This window comes from Macadamia integrifolia, chromosome 1 (assembly GCF_013358625.1).
Source record: "Macadamia integrifolia cultivar HAES 741 chromosome 1, SCU_Mint_v3, whole genome shotgun sequence".
In the NCBI taxonomy this organism is placed as follows: Eukaryota; Viridiplantae; Streptophyta; class Magnoliopsida; order Proteales; family Proteaceae; genus Macadamia; species Macadamia integrifolia.
In genome coordinates, this window is record NC_056557.1 from 35717904 (window position 1) to 35727814 (window position 9911).

The following is a 9911-nucleotide window of genomic DNA, read 5'->3' on the forward strand; positions in this document are numbered from 1 at the left end:
ACCGAGGGTCCCTGCTTCGGTTGGAAGTTCGGCCAAAGCCGAACGGACCTGACCGAGGGTCCCTCCTTCGGTTGGGAGTTCGGCCAAAGCCGAACGGACCTGACCGAGGGTCCCTCCTTCGGTTGGGAGTTCGGCCAAAGCCGAACGGACCTGACCGAGGGTCCCTCCTTCGGTTGGGAGTTCGGCCAAAGCCGAACGGACCTGACCGAGGGTCCCTCCTTCGGTGGGGAGTTCGGCCAAAGCCGAACGGACCTGACCGAAGGTCCCTCCGTCGGTTGGGAGTTCGGCCAAAGCCGAACGGACCTGACCGAGGGTCCCTCCTTCGGTTGGGAGTTTGGCCAAAGCCGAACGGACCTGACCGAGGGTCCCTCCTTCTGTTGGGAGTTTGGCCAAAGCCGAACGGACCTGACCGAGGGTCCCTCCCTCGGTTGGGAGTTCGGCCAAAGCCGAACGGACCTGACCGAGGGTCCCTCCTTCGGTTGGGAGTTCGGCCAAAGCCGAACGGACCTGACCGAGGGTCTCTCCTTCGGTTGGGAGTTCGGCCAAAGCCGAACGGACCTGACCGAAGGTCCCTCCTTCGGTTGGGAGTTCGGCCAAAACCGAACAGACTTGACCGAGTGTCCCTTCCTCGGCAGGGGGCTTGACAAAACCGAACAGACCTGACCGAGTGTCCCACCTTCGACAGGGGGCTCAGTAAAGCCGATCCGAAGCGGCGAAAGGTCTTCCTCTCGATCGACCCCAAAGCCTTGGTCACTGGTAATGCCAAGGCCGAGGGAACAAGTCAACTTCAGAAGATGGTTACTCCCACAGGAAGAAGCTCCTAGTGGAAGTAAGGGGGCTCCTGATATAGCCAAAATAACCTCTCGGTGGGGGCAATGACACGTGTCATTACCGGGACACGTGTCCTCCGCCAGATGAAGGTTCCAAGAAACCATTCACACTCGAGCACGCTCAATCGCCGAGGCACGCCCGCAGAATCACGCGGGATCACGTCGTCTGTATGAGGGGAATATTCCCCCGGAAGGTTGGACGTATTCTAGTAGGACTCTAAGAGGGAAGAAAGGGGAAAAACCCTAAGGCCGAAGAGCTATATAAGAAGGCACGGAAGAAAGGGGAAGGTAAGCTCTAACACCCTCACCATTACTCCCTTATTGAACTGTGCGGCCGACCCTGACTTGAGCGTCGGAGGACTAACCCCGGACAGTTCTGGGCCTCCGTCGTCTGTGTTTGTGTAGGTTGGACCAGCGGGGTTTTTGGCAGCAACAATAACAATGCGAGAACTAAATCCATGTACCCAAGTGAAATCAAATACTTTTATCTTTTACGCAAATGTTTCTTTCACTTTCAAGAAAATTCTTGTCACTTCTATATACCGATTCTCACTTGGGAGTTTGGAAGTTTTCTTATTCTCCTTTGTACTTTGCATATAATGATTCTCATTAGTTTCTTCGGCTCTTTCCTTCAACTGTCCTACCAAATCAGAATGGCCACAATCATCAAAACTCCAGAGCTCCTCATTCCTCCATTAGGCCTTGACTCCACATCCTTGGAAACCCCTAAACAATTATCTTTTTCTTTGAACTAGAGACGTGTAAGACCTTTCCACTTATCAATTTCCAACCATTCCTATAAATCATCACTGGGGCTCTAAAAGCTAGTACTCTTCGCTGCCTCTGGAGAAGCTACAAAGATTAACGATTTTCAAGAAACTGAGATACGGGTAATTGTTCTTCCCCCTAGCGCCCCCCACCCCACCTGATTCTATTTTCTTCTTGGTAGCTAAGGTGATGGGTCTAGGCAAATATACAGCCTTTTCGGTTATTTACTTAAAAATCTCATTTTGGTAATCCTGTTGCGATCCTTTGTTGCTCAAGTGGATTTAATTAGCACTGAGTTTTCTCTTTGTTTGATATTTGCTCTGTTTCCTGGGTTTTAAGTTCAATGGGAAATCACTTATTCTTATATTTGTTAGTTATACCTGTAACTAATAATTTTGTACCAAGAAAAAAAATACTTGTCACTAAATGCATACTTTGGGTGAATTTGTACTTTTTATAGCACTTTTAGTAAAGGGTTTGTCGGGGGGAGTCTCATTTTTGAATTAAAGAAAGGGAAAAAGAACATAGAGCTGTGAAAGTGCCATGCACTTGATCAAGGGTGATATTGTTTAAGTCCTTTGCCTCTTCAATTGCTGACACCTTAGAGTCATACTTGGGCAATAGAGATCTCAGGATTTTCTGACAAATAGCTGAATTATCTAGATTGACTCTAGACCCTTAATAGAGTTGACCACTTCATTTACCCTGGTCATATAGGTGTCCCTATTATCTCCCTCTTGCATTAGCAGACTTTTAAACTGATTTTCAAACTGGCCTTTGAAAGTCTGAAGCTTTGCTTTCCTGATCTTCTCATCTCCTTCAAAAGTGCTCTTCAACCTTTCCCAAATATCCTTGGCTGAGTCACAGTCCATTACCTTAGCTACCACACTCATGTCCAGTGCTGAGAATATTACATTCACAACCTTTTGATTGTAACAATAAGCTTTCTTGACTTCATTGTCAATCAGACATGCCTCAGGTTCCTTGTACCCATTAAGAACTGATGTCCAAATATCATAATCCAGTGAACCAAGGTAAGACTGCATTCTTCTCTTCCACAAGACAAAATCAAATCCATCAAACTTTGGTGCATGTCCTAAATAGTCTTCACCCTCTATACTGTCACTTCCACTGCCTCTGAATCACTTAGTTGTTGATCAAACTGTCAATGAGTATCGGCTTTGATACCAATTATTGTAACCCGACAGTCACTGAGATGAGGGTGAATCAGTGAATCCAATTTCGATCTCCAAAATTTGTCTGATATCTAACACGGTAAACCTTGTTACATCTGTCCTTGAGCATGTCCTTATTTGTATACAGTCATATGCACACTCAGCATCTCATAGACACTTCCAAGTGTGCACAACCATTCTGCATTCCACACACTTTAATATATGCAATGTAAATAATAAGCACACCCACAACACAGGGTTTTTATGAGGTTCAACAATTTTCCTCCATCCTCGGAGTAGTGTCTATAAAGGCTTTGTACCTACTCAATACACTACTTTTGACTACACCCACACCTGATTTTCTCAAGTCGAAGCTGAGATAGTACTCGCAATGCAGATAAATGTGTAACACCCACTACACGGGAGTACCCACTCCCAGTGCTTAGTACCCACTAAGCACTCAATATAAGAATACAATAAATTTGAGCTTATATCAATGCCCTACCATCAACCCCTGCCTAGCATATGCATCCACAACTAGCTAGCATGTTTATAGTTCATCCACAACTAATCTAGCATGTATACAATTCATCCACAACGAACCCTAGAGCACATACATGCATATAATATAAATTAAATGCTAAGGAATCTCACAACCGGTTGTCTGGGATGACTGATAGCTTGTACTAACAAGTTTGATACTCACACCTTCTCTCCCCTTGGCTTCTTGCTCTTCAGACCAACCACAAGCAAACTCTCACTTGTTTTCTTCTCTTCCTCTCTGGCGTTGAGTCAATACATCATCAATACACCTCGACCACCTCCTCAAACCCCCATTAATGAAGTAACCAAAACTCCCATTAAGCAACAAAACCCATTAATAGTTCTACTAACAAAGGGAAGCTCCCCTTTCATTCTTCTTCTTCCTTTGGCTTGGAAATAAGGTATCATCAATACCATCCAACTACCCTTCTAAACCACCATTAATGGAGTATAAAACAACTCACATAAAACGTTCAAGCTTTTTAATGGTCAACAATGGAGGGAGGAGTTTCACACACAAAATCCACAACCTTACACTCTCTGAAACCCTTTTTTTTTTTTTTTCTTCCAATGTGTGTAACTCAAAAAAATAAAGAAGCTACAGCTTGAATGGACAGATTTGGCCTTGTGACTAGGGAGATATGGTCATTTGAAATTAGAGTAATGAGATAACCTGAAATTGAATCTTCGAAGGTTGGCTTGGCATACGCAACGGCATGATCTGGGCCATTCATTTAATAAAAAATGCACCTTTAATATAGGCCCTTGGATCCATGTAATAGATCTTGAATCTTAGCCATCAGATTAGAATCAATTGACTAAAGTAGAGTTGACCTGCTGACGTAGGCGCTGACAGGCGCATCAGCCCTACGTCATCAACCTTTTGGTTGTCAATATTTGATTGGTTGTTGCAACACAAATTAAGGAGCCTTATCTCCTTTTCAAAAAGTTGAGATCCTTATGGCCTTTGGATCAGAATCCAAGATCAATCGATACACATCATCCTTTGGATCTGAACCATTACATCTAGAAAGATACACGTGTGCTACATCCAATCAGACCCACCATTTTCTACTAACAACCAAGGCCTTGAACTTATCAAAATTTCATAAATCTCCCTTAACTTAAAGTTATATATCCAAAAACCACATGCACTGGCCGAGAGGTATTTGGCCATTTTGGATCGGATTTTTGAGACCGATTCCTTGGAAATCTTTATAACTCTCTCACACAAACTCCGATTGAGTTGAAACAAGATGCAATGGAATAATGACTTGGCACTTTACAACTTTTCAGAAGACCTGGTCATCTGACTTAGCCATACAAAATGATCAAAATGGCCTTGAACTTTTCTGATGCCACAACTTCCTCATACAAAATCGAAATGCGACGAAATCTAAATCGTTGTAAAGATTGAAGTTTTTTTTGTATTGTTACGTGGAGAAAGTTAATTTCAAAAAATTTATCTTCAAAGCCGAAACTACCCCCGGCTATTATAAAAGTAGTCTTTTGACCGCAGATGTCGTAACTTCTTCATACGGTATCGGAATGCGACGAAATCAGAAGAATTAGACTTAATAAATTAAAATCTATCTTTTTCATGAGAAATAATCTTCCAAAAATTTCATTTTCACTGCCAAAAATGCCCTTGAGTGTAAATAGGTAAATTTTACCAGTTTTGACCAGAAAACCCGCACCACCTACCATAGATGTATCAATCCACTCCGTGCACACCATGTGGCTCTGTTATCTCATCGGTGACAGTGAACAGTACCATATCATCATTTTCGATCACATCACCCAAACTTACCATGTCATCACCGCCACATGGCCGAGTTGCCAACAAGGACAATCATAAAACAATATAGACATACTGGGATTCAAGAGTTTCTCCTGAGAACATCGAAGAGATGTGGAACAACCCCAATGTCCTCAAAGAGTGGATCAAGTCTAATGAGAAAAGAGGAAAAGTGTGCTTTTCACAAGATGCAAAGAAGAGACCATACCTATCCCGAACATAAGTAAAGGTAAGATTAGATGGTAGTGGAACATTTCTATATTCAAGGTTTGAAGTATTGATATAGGTGGGAATATTGATAATGGTGGGATTATTTTTAAACCAAATTTGAGAGACATGTCATGGATATTTACGATTTGTGTGAGTACACTAAGACATTTAAGATAACCATTCAAAACTCTCAAGAAACACAGAGAAATTGTATAAATGCGTGGAAACACATTTCATAAATTATATTTAACAAGGGATAAGTAACACAAGCCATACTTAACATCTATGCTGACTAGGATTAATCTAAACCAATTGATCTGGATCTTGGAGTGCTTTTGCATCAGTTCTCTTAATCCATTTCTAATGGGTTTTGAAATTGAAAAAACTACAAATATCCAAACAGAAGAACAGCAGTGGTGTGCCAATACTTGGGAGCACTTTAATTTAACATAACCTTGTGGATTTTGGCCTTCCAAAAATTATTTTTTATTAAAAAAATTACAATGCCACTCCCTGAGCTTTGGTCTTTATTCAATTCCACTCTCTATACTTTTCAAAATACCAAATACACCCCCTAATAATTTAAAAAATTACAAATCCATCCATGTCTATTAACCATCCCGGTTACCTATTGGAATATCTGTTAGCTTTTGTTTAAAATGTCCAAAACACCATCCACTCAAGGTGACTTGACCACCTTACCCTTGCCCCTTCTTCTAAACCAAAACCTGCGATTATAGAAATCATCGGTCGCCTGCGGTGCCTCGGGCAAGGCCGGTGGCTTCCTTGCCCACGACTGGTGCAATGGTGGACCCCTCTCTAGCCTCGCCGAGCTAGCTTCAACCTCCACCGCTCCCTCGTCCTCGAACTAGATGGTCCCCAAGCTTACGGCTACCGTCCCCTCCAGACCCTCAACCTCACCGTCAATGAGTTAATCGAGAACCAGTGTCCCGCCACCAGCAGCAGTTGAAACATTCCTGCATGGGTGGATGGACCTACTAGGAACCCTAGGACAATCGGCACGATGGAGACCACAGCATAGGTCCACTCACAGCTCTTCACTAGGACTCTGCTCTCGCCAGCGATGGCCAATCATGGGTTGAAGGTGGTGATCGGAGAGGTCGATCGGGTAGAGGTGGAGGGAAGGCGGGCACGAGTGCTGGTGCTTAAGCATGGAGACAGGGTAATCACGGCGGATGCAGTAGTATTGGCACTTGGGCCATGATCGTGTCGGTTACCTCTCTTGTCCTCCATCTTCAGGGTTTCCGGTCTAAAGGCTCATGGCATCGTTCGGGAGCCGCGAGACCCCGCTGCCATTACTCCTCATGCTCTGTTTCTCAGCTACCCGGCCCAAGGTGGGAAATCCATGGACCCCAAAGTCTACCCTCGTCCTACAAGTAAAATCTACGAAAACTTGGAAAATCAGACTCTGTCGCTCATCTTTCCATTTCTGCGTTTGAGATTTTTTGGCTTTTGTGAAATGAAATGAAATTAATGGGGTTGTGTGTACAATGTACAGGAGAGATGTACCTGTGCAGGATGTCTGCGGAGGCTCAAGTGTCGAACAATCCAGAGCAAGTGATGGGTGATCCTGAGTCCATTAAGGTGTTGCAGAGGGTGCCAGCGTCGGTGTCGAGCCACTTAGTTTTGGAGGAGGGAAAGCGCATCTCAAGGCCCAGCAAGCGAGCTTCTTGCCGTGTACAGACGATGGTTGGCTGGTGATCAGAGAGATACCCAATCAAGGGATGTTATGTGGCGACAGGGCACAGCTGTTGGGGCATCCTCAATGGCCCAGCCACCGGTGCAGCCGTTGTTTAGCTCATTGTGCTTCTAAATGCTTGTTTGGTTCGTGTTTACGATTAGGAAAACTTAAACTTACAACCATTGAAGACTAACCTTTGTCGGAGAGAATGGGTAGCCGCGAACCTTCATCAAAGGGGAGGGGAGTTGCAAGTTTTGGTTTAGAAGAAGGGACAAGGGTAAGGTGGTCAAATCACTTTGAGTGGGGGTGTTTTGGGCATTTTAAACAAACAACTAACAGATATTCCAACAGTTAATAGGGATGGCTAACGGTAGGGACGGATTTGAAATTTTTTAAATTATTATGGGTGGTCTTTGGTATTTCAAAAAGTACAAGGGGTGACATTGAATAAAGACCAAAGTTCAAGAGGTGGCATTGAAATTTTCTCTTTTTTATTTATCTAAATTTGTTTTGGGAGATGATTACTAGGTGTTTCTTCTTACCATTGTCTAGGGCCCTCCAACGCCCCAGGTCATCACCTGGACACCGTGACAACTATGATTTGAATATTTCTATAATTTCTGATGTAGAGTGCTCCTCTGCATAAATTCAGATTGAACTTGTTAGCTCCTCTTTATCCTGTCTTTTTTATACACCAACTAGTTTTGTTGTTTTTAAATCTAGGAATTAACTCTTCCTCTCCCAAGAAATGTCTTATCTCACATCTTTTTCTTTAATCTTTGCATTTCTTAAACGTTTTTTGCTGAAGCTTGGTTGGTTGTCTTTGAACTTTATCCGTTACTCAAACAGTTCTAGCAGCCCTTGCGGAGGTCTGTAGCATGCACTCTGTGAATGGCATGGGATCCTCTATTAGAATTATGGGAATTTCCTCTACTGGAATTATGGGAATTGATTATCCCAAGGCACAATGGCTATGCAAGTATTTCCATGATATTATTATATCGGAACTGTTTACATTACAAATAGGGATATATGCGTAAAATCATGACTTCTTCATGAACTAAATTCTTGTGTGAAGTTTTTTTTTTCTTTTAACCAAAGTATTTTCAAGGTTACAAGGCTTACCAAGTCCAGTCTCTTGAGGATCTTTTTAATCCCTTCGCATCCATGTATTTTGGTGCAACTTATACATGGCTTGGCTATCTCATTTATATTTGTGTAGAATCCATATAACTGGGTATTACTTCTTTGAACATAAGCCCCAATGCATTAAAAGGTGTATACTTGTGTACACATATGGTTATAATACCCTGACTGCTTTGGCATCAAATTAAGTGTTGTACACTTTCAGGAATGTTGCTAAACTAGGCTTTAGTGCTCTATACCCTCCGCTGTTGTCACATTCAGTCGCTCAATTATAAAACCCATTAAGACAACAAAGAGGGGGATATTGTGGATCCCCTAAGGAAGAGATATGGTGAGGTTCTGTAAACTTTTGTCACTATTCATTTGCACACCCCCAGCCCCAGAATCCTGACAAACAAGTATTGGAGAGATTTATTAATTACAAGATTTATTTTATCTTTCCTTATTATATTATTAATTGAGTAGTTATCCAAGTGACTTCGTTTTTACTTTATTTTTTAGGGAGGGGGTTGGGCACATTACTAGATTTCTTGGGGTCAGTGGCTCAACCAATGGGGGCTGAAATGGGAGGAGCATCGATCAATGTGTTCAGCCTTTTTTTTTTTTACACATACATTGACATACATTGGATGCGACCAAATATAAAATAAAATATTTGATTGAATTAGACATACATTCGGCACGTAGCTAATCTAGACGAAGTCTTCTCTAGCCATCGGTTAGATTGGATATATCATTCATCCATGTGGCTGAATATATGCATGCATTGTGACATTTGGTAAAAGAACAAACTTTTGTGATAATTATAAATAGACAAAGTTTCCCTGATCACGCGGTGAACCTCACCACACAATCCAAGGGTTGAAGGTCCCATGCCCCCTTCCCCGGTGGCCCTGATTGTGTGTGATGAATGGATTTCCATTCTTCGTGGCCTTAAGGAAATTGGATCCATAATGATTGTGTTCCAAGGAAGCCATTGAATCAAGTCCACAATGATGTACCTAGTCTCTTTTTCTTTTATTCTCCTTTAAGAATCTAACAAAGCCATTAAGGCAACGTTCATTCTCATCCCTATTGCCAAACATCTCCCTTGCCTCTTTCGCTTTCCTTGTCAAAGGCTCTCCCTCTTTCTCCACCATCACCACCCTCACCGAGTTAGCCACTGAGTCTTTAGTGAATGATCCATCTTGCTCATCTCTTAGTATCTCCAATCCAATCTTCTTCTCCTCTAAAAGCCTGGTATTAAGCCCTTGATTGCTCATCACTGGCAGTAAAATCAGAGCTCGCCCCAAACTCATTGCTTCAATGACTGAGTTCTAACCACAGTGTGTAATATCCCGCTTCTTAAACCCGGTCTGATTTCGTGGTTGAACCGGTTTAACCATGCAGGAACCGAGCCAGAGGATATTAGAGTGGGTTCCTTATGGGCTATGATGGCACGGGTGACCTTAAACACCGGCTGGCCCGACAAGTCCGAGCCAGTGCCAGAAGAGACGGGAGTGCCCAAACCGTGTACGTGCACCTACCATAAGGCTATGTACGGGTAAAACAGGTATTATATCTGTATTTTAAGATATATGCGTAGGCTACAATGTATGCTTGGGGTGGGGTTTGAGCCGAGGTCCGAGCCCGGTCAAAATCCCAAGTTTTGACTCTCGGATGGGTATGTCAGGTGGGTACACCCACCCACCTGAGTGACCCATCCATCACTATTCACTTAAGTAGGAATAGTATATAAA

General features: G+C 42.9%; 1 protein-coding gene and 1 pseudogene across 1 annotated transcript in view; one reads left to right on the top strand and one right to left on the bottom strand.

Annotated features, from left to right (window-relative positions):
- Positions 1-9911, bottom strand: part of LOC122073683 (translation initiation factor eIF-2B subunit beta-like) — a 47880-nt gene that overhangs the window by 27669 nt on the left and 10300 nt on the right. The window lies entirely within an intron of this gene.
- On the top strand, positions 5227-7142 carry LOC122073673 (annotated as a pseudogene).